General features: G+C 38.1%; 1 long non-coding RNA gene across 1 annotated transcript in view; it reads left to right on the forward strand.

Moving 5' to 3' along the window:
• Nucleotides 1-570: 570 nt before the first annotated feature.
• The window catches only part of LOC130216278 (uncharacterized), a 34070-nt gene continuing 16187 nt past the window's right edge, over nt 571-18453 (forward strand). Inside the window, exon 1 of the long non-coding RNA XR_008835779.1 lies at nt 571-657. This is a non-coding gene — a long non-coding RNA (uncharacterized LOC130216278). The remainder of the gene's footprint in view (nt 658-18453) is intronic.

The following is an 18453-nucleotide window of genomic DNA, read 5'->3' on the forward strand; positions in this document are numbered from 1 at the left end:
TTTATGCATACATTAGCATATTATTATTTCGTATATGATTTGGCACCATGTCCTGAAGGTATAATAAGTTTCAGACAGTGCCACCTTGTGGTCAAATATTCACAATTTTGAAAAAAATGCTAGTTTTTCCCTATTGTTTTAGATTAGTCTTGATAGAATCCTCAAGTCATGTAGAGAGCATCAGAATCAATATGTGGTTGCTAAATCTAGCCATAATCTACTAAACTTTCTAAATATTTTGAACTCCTAGAAAATGTTTTACCAAATTGAACTAAACATCTCCAGATCAAGCCTGGAAAAAAAGTTGACAAACAAAACATCTTTTTTCACTTTAGTATTTGAGATTGTTGACTTTATTTCAGCGCCACCTATTGGTCAGAATAATAAGCAAGTATATTATGTTGTAAATCACTGTATTAATAGATTTGAACTCTTTTCTATAAAATTGTTTCCAAATGTTTTTATTTACTGTTTGCTGGTGGTTTGATGCTCACATCCTCTGTAGCTCTTGGCCTCTTAATTGGTGTTTGCACCTCCCTTTGATTAATTGTCTCTCTGTCATGTGACTCTACAGGGCATCTGTCTCTCCTCTGTGTCAATGACAGCCTGAATGAAGACATGCGATGTCCTGACACTGGTGTCCACCTCTCTGGACAGGTAAGGCCTCATGCCATCTATCAATAAGGATCCAAGGTTATTTGACATCTGAAAAGAAAATCAATTTGCAACCTCTACACTGACACAAAAACCATATCAAACCATTCTCTCAGACTCCAGAATCTGACATTAAGCAATGCTTTGTTTGTATTTTTTTGTTCTTTTCAAGCAATATTAATGAACTTACTTTTAATCTAGCCAATCTACAAGCAATTCAATTTAAAATAGAATTAAAGTGATGCTACTATTCCTCATATTTTATGATTTTTTGAAAATGAAGCACTGTTTTACAAAAAAAGCACAATTGTAATTAGCGCTGCACGATATTGGAAAAATCAAACATTGAGATATTTTTTTATTCTGCAAAATATACCAGATGAGTTGAATAACTATTTGGATGATTCTGTATAGGAGTGCAAAAATATAATAAGCAATATACAAGCTTAAATAAATTCGATAAAGACACAATTTAAATAAACATTTTATTGTTTCCCAAGGAGTCAAACTTTATTCAGGTATACAGTAATTGAATAACCAAATGTAATATAATACTGCATTGTCTTTTTTTTTTATTAACAAATAAATTAATCTTAATTAATTTGTTAGTTACAAATGGTACAGTGTCTTAGGCCTGAATGCTTTTAAAACCCTCACATGCACACAGGCCTTAAAAACATTTGTGAATTGGTAAATTATAATCCAGACTCACTAGGCATGGGCCAGTATATGATTCTGACAGCATGATAACCTTGGATAAAAAAAAACACGGTTTCAGTTTTGCGGTATTGCGATTACTGCTCTAAAATATATTCTTTTTAAATGTCTGGGTAAAAAACTTATCTTTTGAAAACAATATATTTTATTTTGAGAAACAAAATAAAATATTTTGGAACAGTAAACATGTCAGGCTAAATTAATTATTGAATTAAATATATATATTTTTTTTTACAATTTAAAACTGCATCTTTGGATATCTTTTCTGCTGAAGAGACTGTGGTTCTAAAAAACAAAACAAAAAAAAACGTAAATAAAAAAAATCTTACTCATACCTTAAGAATGGTATTGACTTTTCCAAACCATGGTATACTTTGAAAATGGTTATCGTCCCATGCCTAGACTCAACTATGCGTGTATTCGCGATATGCACAGTAAAAATGTCCAGATTTTCACAACATGTTACTGTAACGTCTTGACTCACCCAGGAAGGCAAAAGGATTGCAGGATTTATCATACACATAGATTTATTTACAATCACTCACTTGGAAGGACATGGAGAACACAGGAGACACAGGAATGACTTGGGGTGAAGACAAAGCACAACTTAGAATTCCGGCCGAAGAACTAACTGAACGCAGGGACTTAAATACACAGCAGATGATTAAACTGATTACATACAGGGGTGAGAAACAGGTGGAAATAATGAACGTTGGTGGGAACTGAAACAAGGGAGCACATGGGAAAGGATCTGACAGTAACCCCCCCCCCACCCCCTTAAAAGGCGTGTCCTCGTTCCTTAAACAAAATAAAGAAGGGTGAGAGGAGTTGGTCAGGGAAGAGTCTATGAGGAAGAAACCGGGAGATGAGTTGGAGGGTGTGGAAAGGAGGAGGTGGCCAGGGAGGAGTCACAGGAGGGAAGAGGCAGGAAGGGAGGTGAAGCAGGAGGTGTAGGACCCAGGACACAGCCAGGAGGACGGCCCAGGGTGGAGTCGATGGAGGGAGGAGCCATGGAGGAGGATTGGTCGCTGAAAAATGCCGCAGCTGGGGGTGGAGCCCAAGGAGGAGACTGAGAGCCCTAGGGCGAAGGTGACATCAAGGTCCCGGAGGGCCGAGGTAGAGCAGACTGCACACACGACTGAAGCGACGACACAGGTCCGGAAGCCCGGGGCGGAGCCAGAGCGACAGATGACCGAGGAGTAGCTCGAGGGAAGGAGGAGCTCAACGGAGCTGGCAGGATGGAGGGATGAGGCGCAGCCAGAGGAGCGGAGTCCATAGGTGGAGGCAGGGCGACGACTGACCAAGGTGGAGCCAGAGGGACGAGGGAGCCTGGTGGAGCTGGTAAGCTGATGGCTCACGGAGGAGATGAGGGAGGAGAGAGTCAACGTGGAATCGTTGGGTACGAGGGCCGAGGCGGAGTCCGTAGCTCGGAGGATGGAGGAGATGGCGTAGGGCTACAACCTCTGGTCGGCAAAACAGGTAGGCAGGCCCTCGGTAAGACCTCTGGAGGGTGAGCTGGGGGACTAGCTGACTGTAGCGCTGGAGTAGGCTGAATGGCTGTGGATGATGACATCAGTGGAGGTGAAGAATGGGATTGGGTGAGGTGCTGCTCATGACCCTGGAGCTATCGTCTTCGGGGATCAACAGGGCTGAAAGCCTGTCTGGGAACAGTTGCTTGGAACTCGCAATCAAACATTTGCTGTCTGGAAACAGCGGAAGGGGTATGACTTCGCTCCAGAAGTCGATGAGCAACGGGGTTTGGTCCAGTGAAAACTCACCCTCTGCTGTGGGTAGGTGGGTGGGACTCTCGCTCAGTCCCTTGATGTCCACTAGGACTCCCACTTTCGGCGATGTTGCCGGCTCACACACCTGGTCAGATGGTTGGTTAAGCTCCTCCTGCTCGGTGATGTTCCGCTCTGTCGCTCTCAATGGTGATGGCTTACATACCTCGGGTGGCTCTCCCTCTGCAGTGGGCTCTTTCGAATCCTCCCTGCAGATGGTAGTTGAGCTGGTCCCTGGGTCTGGAGTGGCACTGTCGAGTTCTTCTTCCATACGGGTGGTTAATGATGGTTTATTCCTCACCAGTGTCCACTCAACAAAAGCGGTGAGATTGCCCCGAGGACCATCTTCGGGCGACTGTGCTCTGCAAGCGGCATTCAAGTTGGAATTATAGAACCCGCAGAGGATGTCGTCCGGCCAGCAGGATCGATTCGCCAGAAACAGGAATCTGTCTGTATGATCCTTGAGGCTGCTTTCCCCCTGCTTCATCATGTGGATCAGGAATTCAGGGGTGTAGATAGAATCCATGGGTTTGCGAGGGGAAGGAAAAGAAAACACTGGGGCAAAAAAATACTTTAAAAATAAAACAAGGGGAAAACACGTCACAAACTTTTTCTTTGGGTACAGTATTATGTAACGCCTTCACTCAGGAAAGTAAATGATCGCAGGATTTATTAAACATGTATATTTGTTTACAAACAATCACTTGGAAGAACATCAATAACACAGGTGACACAGGAATGACATGGGTTGACGACAAAGCACAACTTAGAATACTGGACGAGGAACTAACTGAACGCAGGGACTTAAATACACGGTTAATAATTAAGCTGATTACGTACAGGGGTGAGACACAGGTGGAAATAATGAACATTAACAAATGGCGGGAACTGGAACAAAGGAGCACATGGGGAAGGTCACATGGTGAAAACAAATGGAACACAGGAACTGACAGGTACTGTAAATTTTTACAGTACATTACATTAGTATCACTTTACATGATTTACCTGTAAAAATTCAGTAATGTGTTGTATTCATAATTTATTGTGAAAGTATGGCAAGTTGCATGATTACAGCAAATTACTGTAAAAAGGTCTATATCTTTTTTCATGTTAGTTATGGGAATTCAAAATCTTTTTATTTTATTCAGCATAGACATTAATACAAATGAACTTTTATGCCAGTATTGGCACTTGTTTGATATTTAGAAATAACATAATGTTATTGCAGCTCCAAAAACGAATTGGTTACATCTTCAAAAATAACTTGAAAGAATATCATCCTGTTTTGAAACGACATGAATGCCATAGTAAATTTTCATTTTTGGGTGCACTGCACCTTTGTTTAGTTTTTTAAGGTTAACATGGAAATATAAAATTTTTATAACTTTGTGCTTAGCCAAAACATTATAAACTGGAACCAAAATTAATTAATTCATAAAACCAAACACTGTTAAACACCCAAATTGATTTCAAAGTCAGGTTAAATGTCAGAATGAAAAGTCGAGGAATGCCTGCTTCCACAGTAAAATATAGTTAATTCTACCAGATAATACTGTAACAATCACAGTAATGAAATTACTATCTACTGTGAAGTTACAATATATGGCGGTAATTTTACAGTAATTTAATGTAACAAAATCACAGTAAATTACTGTGAACTACCTCATGGTAATTGCTGTGAATTTACATACAGTATTTACTGTGAAAGTAATGCAATTATTATTTATTAGTAATTTACTGTGAATTTAAGGTCAAATTTTTTGCAGTGTAACTATTGTGGATGATCACATTAGGATATCGATGCTGAAAATATATATTATGGAGCCCTAATTGGGGATGGTGTTTTGTGAAAAATAATTTTATAGCTCCTCCTCTAGCCAATAATAATACCAGAAATGTGACTCATTGATTAAAACATTTATAAGCATAAGTCCGTACCCCCACAGAAAGAGTCAACGAATCTGTGAAATAATCTGAATAAGAAAATGTATAGAGTCAAATAAAAAGGTTCAGTACATTACAATATAGGATATACATTTATTTAGGATTGGCTGATAGTACAAGACATTGGTTTAGCTAACTCCCGCCTATGATAATCTACCTTACAAGCATAATGGTGTGGCTTGCAGAAGAAATAAATAATCAGTAAATCAGTAAACAAATTAATCTTTTTATTCAGTCAATTCAAAGGAGTCACTTGGATTATATAAATCCCAACCCAACTCGTTTGACCGGTCTTCAACTCAGATTTGTACTAGAACTTGAATGGGCTCTATGCACAGCTAGAGTTTTAAAGCAAATGATAAAATTCCGGTGAAAGCTTAATGTGACTTTTTTCACTTTCACAAGATTGTTTTTACAGCATCGATGTTGTAATGTAATGACAATACATTCAGTTTAATAGACTTAGCGTTCAGTTAGTTGTTCAAGCGTAAAACGAGATGAAAGACAGTTGTAACCGCTAGCGCCCGTCAGTAGCAACAAGCTTGCACAGAAATTCCATTGAAAATACTGGTGTACAATAAACTGTCATATTTGAAAGACATGGCGGGGGTTCTGATTCTGTACATGCAATATGAAGAGGAGCGAAAGTCTGGGTTTTGGGTGCATGTTTGAACAGACATATGCACATAATTAATAATAATAATTCTAAAGATGTCAATCTTGGTGGGTTTTTTTTTCAAACACAACTAATTTTATCCTAAATTAGCATAAAAACTTATGAAAGCAATCGAATGCTTTCATTATAATGTTAGATGCATGCGTATTTAAAGTGACACCTCTGTTATTTAATGTAATCAAACAAAAACAAGAGATTTATTCGCTGCTCTTTAATCAGAATGTGTCTACAGTTAAGAAAAGATTAATGGGATTTATAACAGCTTCATAATTAATTTTAATATGCTAAATTGTTTGCTAATTTATTTGCTGATAATGTATACTATTTGTTTTTTCTTTTGTGAATATTAATAATAAAACATATTACTGACCGTTTAACTGTTTATTTACTGTGAAACAGCTCTAGATATTTAGTAATTTGGGGGTTTTTCTGGGGTGGGTCGGGGATGTGTTCTGGTGGGCATATCCCTTATTTTGACAGGTATGATCTAGTTGCCATTTTATATATATATATTGAATTATATAAAATATAACTAATCTGCATATAAATCAGGAAAACTGTTTTTCAAAACAAAATTAGATTTTTTTGTATCATTTCTCATTGTTGGCAACATAATAATACATTGGAATCTTTTACAAACACTAGGAATAGTATTCAGCAATAATAACCTGTAACAGTGAGAGGAAGCAGCAGCCCTCTGGTGGCCGGCAAGGAAAAAAAGATGTCAGTATCTCTGCTTGGGCCTTTTACACTTTGAATATCTGATTGCAATTTGTAAAATGACTTTCTTTGGGTGGTCTCTGAGCGATATTGTCATCTGATCAAAAGAAGTTTTTTTTTTTTTGCTCACCGTAAACAGAAATCTAGGTAATACCACAGTACGCAGACTATAATTCACTCTTGAAGCTTTACATGGAAGTTTCCAGATTCCCAGGGGCGTGAATCAGTTTGAAGTGGTTATTGATAATTGGCAGTTTGTTGTGTCATACTGTGACACATCCCATGATGCAACAGTCATGATCACTCTCAGCTGTGAGACAGCAAGCCTGTTCACACTTTCACTTGATCAGATGGGCTCTGGGGCCGAGATCTCCACATCTTGATCCCATTTAACTCCAAACCTTTTTAGTGTCTGTTGGCCCTCAAGTTTTTTTTGTGTTTGTGTGTGTGTCAGGTACAAAAATTTCTAGCTATTAGAAATGTAATTTGGACGCTCAATGTTTGAATAGTATTTTTATTTTTTAAATACGTTTAATTTTTTATCTGTATTTATTTATTCATTTGGTTTTGTCTTCTGCTATTTAATTTTTACAGTTTTAATTATATTTTTTTGCTTCAATTAACATTTTTTTGTGAAATGTTTGCATCACTAATTAGTTATTTAGTTTATTATTTTAATTATATATTTTATAATTTTTTTGTCTTCTGTTTTCTGTAAATTTTTTAATTTTACGTTTTTAAATTTATATTGTTTATTCGTTTGTGAACAGAACTGCAGACATTTTACAGTTTACGTAGTTTCTTTTGGTATTCACTCATTCATTCATTTTCTTTTCGGCTTAGTCCCTTTATTAATCTGGGGTCGCCAAAGCGGAATGAACCGCCAACTTATCCAGCATATGTTTTACGCAGCAGATGCCCTTCCAGCTGCAACCCATCTCTGGGAAACATCCATACACACTTACTCACACTCATACACTACGGACAATTTAGCCTACCCAATTCACCTGTACCACATGTCTTTGGACTGTGGGGGAAACCAGAACACTCGGAGGAAACCAACGCGAGCACAGGGAGAACATGCAAACTCCACACAGAAACGCCAACTGACCCAGCCGAGGCTCGAAGCAGCGACCTTCTTGCTGTAAGGCGACAGCACTACATACTGCGCCACTGCGTTGCCCTTCTTTTGATATGCTCAAATATAAAAGGAATTTGTTTTATTAATTAATTGTAGTTATCAATTTATTTATTTAGTTATCATTTGTTTGTTATAGATAGATAGATAGATAGATAGATAGATAGATAGATAGATAGATAGATAGATAGATAGATAGATAGATAGATAGATAGATATGTTATATTATGCATAAGTGGATATAATTTATCATAGTTATCATATATTTTTCATTATTTTAATTAATTTGAATTACCTTAAAAGGTATCATTATTACTCTCTCTCTGTCTCTCTCTCTCTCTCTCTCTCTCAAAAAAAAATGTCTAATGCTTTGCTTCTTAGACTTTTACACACCTGAAACTTGTCTATAGCACTTGTTCACTGCTGTTCTTATAGTTGTGTAAATTGCTTCCTTGTCCTCATTTGTAAGTCGCTTTGGATAAAAGCGTCTGCTAAATGACTAAATGTAAATGTAAATTATTATTATTATTTACATATTTTCCTGCCATCTTTAGTATTTATAATTTCTGCCATCTTTATCATTCATTTACTGCTTTATTTTATTTTATTTTATTTTGTTGTTTATTCATAAACAATTTTTTTCTGGGTCAGTATTTATTGCTTTATTCAAGTATTTATCATGGCATTATTTGACCCAGAGGAGAACTGGAAGACAGGCAAGTATGCTCTTACATGTAACCAGAGCTCTTTCTCGTGCGTCCTTATTGCACTGTACCAGGTGGCCCAGAGTCACCAACCCTTGAACATGGACTGCAGCCCTTCTGGAACCTTTATGAATTTCCGCCAACGCGTCAATCACTAAGTGACTGGCAGGCCTTCCTGTTTTGGCCGTGTGAGGTTACACATCCTGGCAGGAGAGCTGCTGTCAGCCACACACACACACACACACACACACACACACGTGCACACACACACACACACACACACACTGGGATCTCCTGACTGCAGGCTCAGGCCGCTGCACTTATTCCTGTTTTACTTCACACCTGCACAGCGCTGTCAGGATTTCTTCCACAGCCACACGAGAGGTCAATCGCACTTCAGTCAAAGCTAATTAAACATTCCGCGTGCCAAAACATGGAGAATGAGTCTGAAAAGGCTCTGGTGGGGCGGAAGGTCTGGAGAATGACATAAATGAACACCACTAGTGACTGACAGTCTCTTAAATACATTTAAAAAATTAAATGAGTGTTTCTTCTTAAAAATTGATCGCATTTTGGTCCAATCTAGGATTTTTAAATGGATAGTTCACCCAAAAATGGCAATTTTGTCAATGATTACTCACCCTCATATTGTTTCAAAACTCTGAGACCTATCTTCAGAACACAAATGAATATATTTAGATTTAATTCGAGACCTCCCTCAACCTCACATTGACAGCAAAGTCCAGAGTCATAAAAAGATACCAAAAACATCCTCTAAACAGATCGTATGTTTTCAGTGGTTCATTTAAAATATTTTGAAAACTATAATAAAACTTTTTTTGCCTACAGAAAACAGTCACGATCAGTGGGTGGGGAAAAAAACTGAGGACTCAGGTGCAGTAAAAATAAGTATTTATTTAAAATAAAATTAAATAAAAGGCAAAGCAAACTACCCTGAGGGGGAAACATTAATAAAACAAATAAACAACAAACAAACTTGACTGGGCAGGGTGGCAGGGATCAGGACTGGACACCACGACAGGACAGGGGAATAAACGACAACGAACTGGCACAGGACAGCAGACATGAGGAGAATATAAGCAGAAATAATTAACAAACAGACAGGTGAACAGGATAAACTAATAATGGGTTAAAAGGAGGGTGGGACTAGACAATAGACGGGAAAGCACATGACAAGAAAACACCACAAGCCATGTGCTCATGTAAAACGGGACAAGAACACGCAGCCAATGAGAGAACTCATTAACCGCATTTTCACAAGACAACACTAAAGCACAACACTGATGCACGCGGCCACAATGTAAACACTGAGCCACGTGCTTAGAAACACCAACAGATGGAAGACACCTTACCGTGCGCTCACACATACAGTATGCAACGCGCATGTTTCATCTCTGCGCTAACTGCACCAAAACTGACAGACTGAAACACTGAGAAAAAACAGCGCGATGCCGACAGAACAAAACACAAACAGAAGTACAAGAGCGCGTGTCCCAAGCATGCACAGACCTCGCGTGCCTGCATTAAGCGGTAGTGTGCATGGCCTGAGCGCACTCACGACGGCGCCTACACAGAGACACACAATGACAAAAGGAGTGCTCGACCTGAGAAAACTCAAGCCGAGCACAACATACAGGACAAGACATAACTAGTATCTGGACTCTGCCACCATAACAATAATTTAAAAGACTGGAGTGGCAGAAACCTGAAAAAAACAAAAAAATTTCAACAGTTTCTTCTACTCAGTGTCAGTATATTGCGCATGTCCATGAGCACCGCATCATTATATTATAATATCAATTCATTATAAGACCAAATCTAAACATAAAAAAGTCAGCCTTTATCAGTTGAGAACTTGTGATGAGCTGAGCTGAGTGTAATCAAGTGCTGCTTGTATAGTGCGCTCTTTGTCAGCGTAGCGTAGAAATCTGACCAGTATGCTCTGTGGTGGGTCACTGCCTCCTGGAGCAGGTCAGAACGATCACTCTCAATCTCAAGCCTTAGATCAAAGAAAGGTCGAGCCATTTTGGCATCTTTCCAATCAGGAATTAAGCGAGCGGGGCAGAGCCCTCTGCTTTCTCGTGTAAAACGACTATTCGCAGATTCTTACGTCTTCCAAAGTAGATAGTTCACTCTCGCGGGCCTGCAGTGTATCTTCTGTGGTAGAGATCCTGTTTTCGGTTTCCATTACACGAGAGTCAGTCGAAGACACTCTTTGTGACAAATTAGATAAAGTCTCGTGAACTACAGAGACCGAATTGGATATAGCATCAAGGCGACTTTCGCTAGTGTCGAAACATCCATCTATATATTCCCCAATTGGATACTTAGTGATCCTATTACATTCAGAATTTGGTCTGTTTGTTCTGTTGAAGCCGAGGCCGTTTCTGCTGATATATTTGCAAGAGTTCACACTGATAATCAATAAAGCGTATTTGGCTTGCTGTCCTGGGAGAGAGCCCTGAGCTCGTAATATCCTCGAGCCCGGGGCTCCCTCCCGTTAGAAGGCGAGAGGGGAGTTCAAGCTCAGGTAGGACTCGAGAACTCCCCTGCTTATCGCCGTGTGAGAAGTGTAAACTAAGGTTATCTTGGGTGATAATTTGGTTTAGTCGATTGGCTATGGTGTTTTTTTTGGACGGTGGGAGGAAACTGGGGAACCCGGAGGAAACCCATGCGAACACGGGGAGAACATAGAAACTTCGCACAGAAACGCCAACTGGCCAGATAGGAGGTTAGACCAGCGGTGTTCTTGCTGTGAGGCCACCGTGTCGCCCTATCGAAAAAAAAGGGTGGGAAGTAGGGGTGGAAGGGGGGAAACTTCAAGATGAAGATAAGTAAAAAACTCTGGTTATTTATAATGCTTCCGTAATCATCTAATAGAGCAGATTACAGAGCTAATGAGGTGCCAGCCATGTTGATCATAATGATGTGATCCTCTTGAAATTAGTTTATAAATAAACCACACTTGTTTCTTCTTTTTCTGTGACAGCGAGGAAGAGAAAACTGAAAAATCCTAGGTCTCAGACATTTTCGTCAGATGTTAGGCTTTTTAATTAGGGAATTCTCTAACTCAAATACCACATCATAGTTTGTCCACTGAAATAGTGTGTCTTGGTCCACTTGTTTGCTGCCCACCAAGGTCTAGAGCTGATGACTCCAGAGCTGAAATTCAGATGATGGTAATGGAAGTTTGGTTTCTGATATGGGCTGTAAGGATAGTAGAACTAATCACAACACTTTGAGCCAATGAGAGCAGAGTAGGCTCTTGAAAAGGTGGACTTTATAGAGGTCGTAAAAGGATTGTTCACCCAAAAATGAAAATGATGTTATGAATTAACCTCACATACCCCAAAACCCTGAGACTTTTGTTCATCTTCAGAACACAAATTAAAATATTTTCGATGAAATCCAGGAGCTTTCTGATCCTCCATAGACAGGAATAGTTCAGACACGTTCAAAATCCAGAAAAATACGTCACTGCGCAGAGCTCATGAATGGCGCCCTATACTGACACTAAGGAGAAGCAACTATTGGATAAAGTCATTATTTTTGATTTATGCATGTACAAAAGAATTATTATAGCTTCATAATATTTCAATTAAATCACTATAGAAATATGGTTTGATTGAGACCTTTTTAGACTTTCTAATGTATAAATGATCAGTAGTATATGACTGATCTCCTTCAAAGCTTTGTAACTGACCGCGTAGCCAGTTTCAAACAGCATTTGATTGGATCAATGAGGCCAAACTCCTCAAAGGCCTCTGCTAAAGACTTTCTTTCCTCTGAGGATCCGATTACTGCTGTTGCTGATGAGTGACACTAGTTAGCATAGGCCAACTTTGCCCTTTGGGCTTTGGGTATTCATTTCTTAATTCTTTCATTCATAGTACTTTTTGAAATAATATATAAACAGTGTGTTTCATTTTATTTAATAAATAATTATTTTCTTGAGAAAAAAAAAAGAATTGTATTAACTTATTCATTACTTTTTTACATGTACGTAATTTGTGATTTATTGTTCTCACCATAGATGTGTATGTTGATTTTTTTGTGCTAAACAAATAATTACAGTATAAAATGAATAATAATAATATATAATTACATAATTATATTATAATACATTATATAAATGTAAATGTTATTACATATTCAACTTTACACACATTCTACCAGAAGAAAACATGCTGAACCTTCAATCCCACTGACAATACACCAAAATAAAGAGGCATTTAGCTGAAAAACAATGACAAATATTTCAAACCTCAGAGTGCAGATGGACTCACCTCTCCCACACTCTTTGAACGGCCAGTCGTGAAAACCATTGTTTGACCTGAAACAATTCATATTGAATCATCGCCATGTTGTCTTTTTATTCTCACTGTCCATCGGGGGGCTCGGGCGTTAATATGCCATCACCACAGCTCACATCCTTGTTAGACACCGCAGCCGATGAGGTTTCCTGTGGCTTCGGGGCATCGCCAGCAGGACACTTGCTCCTACCAATCTTTCATCGGCTGGAGGAAGAGCGGCGCAGAGCTGTTATGTCACTCTGGAACGGCCACCTGAGCTCCTGTGACTAACTCTGCAGGAAAAAAAAGCCAGACCGCAAAACACCGGCAGCTTTAGATCACCAAGGCCCACTGAGGGAAGCTACTGTACAGATGTAAACAACAGAACTTGTTTGCTGGGCACAGTTTTCCCTCTGCAACCACATCTGAGACATTTTTTTAAAAGGATGGCATACCTAAAAGTGTCAGTTGCAGTGCCTGTGAAAGCAGCTTTATCATTGCTTTTGTTAAACCGGTTCACAAAAATCAGTTCACAGTAATTCAGCTTATTTTTGTAATAATATTTTGTGCATACTACATACACCTGAATAATCAAACAACTTTGATTTGATTCGGTTTATTTCAAACAGAAAAATCATACACAAAACAATTCTTTAAACAAAATACATTTCAACATGGTCAAAATGGAGCAAGATGAAGTACAAGCTTATCATTTTCCCCACTTCATTACCGCACACATCATTCGTTTATTATCTCTTCTTTTTACATGAGACATATGAGCTTTACATGAGACTTATTTTATTTATTTGGCATCTTTGACAAATTATATGTTTGATTCCATTTGTACATTTACATTTTATAACATAGACCCAAAAAAATACGTAGTATTGCAAACAGCCATTTATTGAAATTTCTACATACCTTTCTCATTTTGTTCATTTTCAATCAACTCTATTATTCATTATATTCCTTTAATAATATACATGTATACAACTTTTTATATTGATTAATACCCTGTCACGATTGATGATGCATGCGCTCCTTCTGTCATGTTGTCACGTGGGATTTTGTATTCTTCCATGTACTTCTGTTGTGTGTTGTGATCACGTGATTCACTAACTAGGATCAGCTGGTCTGTCTTCAGCCCAGCTGTTGGTACTCAGATTCACCTATTTAAGAAGCGTTGTTACGTGCTTCATTGTCAATTCGTTACTCCTGTTTATGGTTTCTCTGTGTCTCGTCGGGAACCTCGTTGATCTGGTTCACTTTTGGACTCTCGGGTACCCCCGATTCTGCTACTTCCATTCCTGACGCTGGACGCTTTGTATTTGTTGCTCTCTGGGCATTTCTTGACTTTAAATACGTTAAATCACTTGCTATTGGATTTATCTGACTAGTGTGTTTTTCCTTAACGTAACACACCCTGACATTGTTTGAGAATCTGTTCCATAATTTCACACCACATACATACAGACATACACAATTTTTTTTTAAAGTTGTCCTTGTCTTCAACCTCCTACGATTTTACTTATTTTAAATGGGTTGAAACAACACAATTCACAACAACAACACAATTTTTGGGGGGAACAAACTAATTGTTTTATGTTTAAAAACATCCACTTAAATTTGTAAAAATGATTAACTTAATTGATTTGTGTTGGAAAAACACCAAGGAATTGTGTGGAACCCTGCGTTTGTGTAGAAACTGTCAAAGTGAGTAAAACATGGCAAATAGAATCCAAATATTCATGAATTAAATTCATGTTTATTTCTATAGCGCTTTTACAATGTAGATTGTGCCAAAGCAGCTTAACATAGTTCTAGTCAAGATTTCAGAGTTGAAGTTCAGTTCAGTGTGGTTAATTTCACTGCTGAAAGTTGAAACACTAAAGAGCAAATCCACCGAAGCGCAGCTTCACGAGTCTCGATCCAAGCAAACCAGTGGCAACAGTGGTGAGGAAAAAACCTCGAGAGATACCAGGCTCTGTTGGGCATGACTATTATTCTTCTGGCCAAACTTTGTGTGTGGAGCTGCAGTCTAGGCGCTGGAGAAGCTAGACATCTGTCACTAGTTCATAAACAGATTCCATTAAATGTTAAAATTATACAATCCCTTTTTTTACAACTGAATTCCATGATTACACCCACAATATCCGCAATACGGAAATCATAGGGTTCTACATATTTTTTTCATTAAACAGTCATGTTCTGAACACCTACATGTGTTTTTGTGAATGGATGTGCAACACTGTAGATAAAGTACAGACAAATGGAAATGGTCATCCTGGTGTCATCGATTCGGAGACAGAATGTTAATTAATCGCCACTCGGGGGATCTGAAGTCTGCTCATCGTCGGGCTGTTGGGGCGTGTGATGGACATTTCCCCTCGTGATGTGGGTGGATTGGAGAGTGACACCTACTTCCACCCCCTTTGGAGAGGAAGTTCCTATCAGAACACAACAGGAAAAGAAAAAAGGAAAACAAGCTGACATCTTTCACTCATGAAGTCACTTCCTACAGGCCCTTTACTGACCCCAGTCCACCCAGATAGACAGAAATCAGAAGCCCTGCGTACAACACTCAATTTTAGGTGCATTTATTTATACATCTCTGAATATGTGGCTGCTTGGAGAGATTTGTTTGATGTTTGCATCAAATGTGACACTTATTACATCATGATACAACTCAAAGATCTTGCGTTAAACGCTGGAAGTTTGACAGGAGAGTTGCTGACCTTTCCTGTCTTCATTTTGCCCTTTAACGGCATGGCACTTGACCTTAGGTCACCCAAGGAGGTTCATGATGTTGTAATGGTACTGTTAGACACTTATACTTTCATTCATTCATTCATTCATTTTGCTTCGGCTTAGTCCCTAATTTGTCAGAGGTTGTCAGCAGATGAATGAACTGCCAACTATTCTATCCAAATATTGTTTGATCTTTTATTAATTGTATAAATTTTTTGTATTATTTATTTCTTAACTTTTCTTATTCCTAATGTTGAATTAAATTAGCATTTTATTTCATGTTCATTAAGATAATTTTTTTTTAAATAAAGGACACTTAAGTGACAATAGCTATGTTTGCATCCAAAAATGCGAATTAACTTTATGGACAAAACTGGATTATTGCATAAAAGATGTGCAAATAAAGCGGCGTTTCCATCCAACAAGTCAAAGCAAACAAAATCGTCACTTCCTGATTATCTGGTGCCAGTAAAAATTTCATTTGCTGCGATAAGAGAAGCTGCGTGAATCTTTTCTTCATTTAATAAATGACTTGCGCTTCAGAAGGCAATCCTGACACGCATTGAACGCACAGTGGGGTTTTAAGGCTTGAGACGCGGAGCACAGATGCTTTTGATTCTGGAGGTAATTAATAATATGATAATACTAATACTGAAATGGTTAAGGCGTTTTAGAATGACGAAAACAACATTTCCGATGTTTTACAGTGTACTCAGCCTGCTGGTTTATCCATTCACTCACAGTTTTATCATCACATGCTCTCTTATAACAAAATCACATGACTTTTTGTAATGCGCATACTGGAATTTGTTCAGTAAAAGTGTTTCCATCGCAGTTTATGTGCATCTTTTAATAATAATCGAATAAAAAGTTTATCCTACTCAGTTATGCGCATGTTTTTTATGCGCATTTTCAAAATTTATGTACATCTTGGCGTTTCCATCAACCGTTTTTATGCACATATTTAAAATGAGCATAAAAATAGGTGGATGGGAAACGTAGCTAATGAAACTAAAATAATTGTATATTTTATATTTACCATCAAACAACATTGGCATTTTATTTATACTTAATTTTGCAGTTTACTCATGTTTCTAAGCTATTGCTTGTTGGAAACATTCATTATCAGCCTTTTCCCCATCGATAACGTTTCCTTACCATAATTTTTATCTTAACTTTTAAAGATCCAGCTAAAAGTATTTAATCTTTTTTCTTTCTTTCCTGGAATTCAGGATGCAAAGGTATTTTAATCCTAGCACTGCCAGTCACCCATACCAAATGGAGTTCATGTAAGGTCATAGCAGTCACAACTTAAATAATAAATACTCAATCTTTGCAACACATTAAAAAAATGGCTTTGCATCTTGGCAAGCGTTGTGTCAACAGCTCAACTGTTTCTCAATTAGCCGTATTGTCTGTTTGTGAAATAGATCTGTTAGCACTGTGTGAAGTTCTTGCCAACACACAGCTGGGACAAAACGAGCAAAAAAAAAAAAAAAAAAAGATGCTTCCGCTCATGTTGAGCATATTTTCCTGTTTACACTGAAATGCAGGTCAGCTTTTTGAGATAACAGGACCACGCTCTCTTGTACAACTAAAACATTTAACATCTCACATTCTGAGCCAGACTTTTTGTGCTAGAAATGTTTGCAAATTAACACATATTTCATTTAATAATGCATTATTTGCATATTTAAACACTATTTTAGAAACGATTTGCAATTCTTAATGTAACCATCAACTATTAGTTTTTCTTACCTCATTGACCTGCAGTGTGTTGCCTTAATGAAAGCACTGGTTGTTGGTGGTGTGAAATGACTGGTGCTGGTCTCCCGGTGAAGTCATTAGACCCTGGACGAACAGCTCATTGAAGATGCTCCCCCACCACATGCATTCATTATTCATGAACGCCAAATTTTCATCTGACATGTATATCAAAGACGCAGTTTGGTTTCTGATCTCCCCATGTGTGTCCAGTGCCAGCCAAAAGAAATTCATAAAAACGTCGCTCATTTACAAAAAAACTAAATAAATGGTTATAATTAGCGTTTATTTTCGCTCATTTGAGAAATGCTTTATCTCAAGCTTTTAGTCAAAAATTGGTTTGTAGCATCTACTTAAACTGATATCTTTGTAAATTGCTTATGTTGCACCAAATGTATTCACATATTTAAGTATTTATGTTTCCAAACTTAGCAATCTAAAGTAACAGTCTGCTTTCTTGAAGTGTAGCACGTTACCTATCATGCAAACACTTATTTTGAAGGCCCCTTTGCAAAGTTCGCTCATCTGTGGCACATCTAATTCCAGATAGAGCCCTAGTGCATTTCCCGAGGACTTTTTCTCATATAGATTGTAAAAAGTCTTCATTAAAGTGTTGTAAGCCTTGTAAGCAAATTAGCCAAACTTTAATTTAAAGCAAGAAAATCTGACAAAAAACAAAAACAAAGACTGTACTTATTGGCTTCAGTGATCTACGATCCCATGAAGCACTTCAAATAACACACATTTAAAATAATAAATTGAAGAAATGTAAAACTATTCATTTAAAAATGTTGATTGTATATATCAAAACACATACAACTCACCGGTCACTTATAAAGGTACACCTTACTAGTATTGGACTGCCTTAATCCTTTGTGGCATAGATTAAACAAGGTACTGGAAATATTCCTCAGAGATTTTAGTCCATATTGACATGACAGCATCACGAAGTTGCTGCAGATTTGTCGGCTGCACATCCATGATGCGAATCTCCCGTTCCACCACATCCCAAGGGTGCTCTATTTAATTGAAATCTGGTGACTGTGGAGGCCATTTGAGTACAGTGAATTCATTATCATACTCAAGAAACCTGTCTGAGATGATTCACACTTTATGACATAGTGCGTTATCCTGCTGTAAGTAGCCATCAGAAGGGTACACTGTGGTCATAAAGGGATGGACATGGTCAGCAACAATACTCAGGTAGGCTGTAGTGTTAACACGATGCTTATTTGGGACTAATGCGCCCAAAGTGTGCCAAGAAAATATCCCCCACACCACTTCACCACCAGCC

This window comes from Danio aesculapii, chromosome 22 (genome assembly GCF_903798145.1).
Source record: "Danio aesculapii chromosome 22, fDanAes4.1, whole genome shotgun sequence".
NCBI classification, from domain to species: Eukaryota; Metazoa; Chordata; class Actinopteri; order Cypriniformes; family Danionidae; genus Danio; species Danio aesculapii.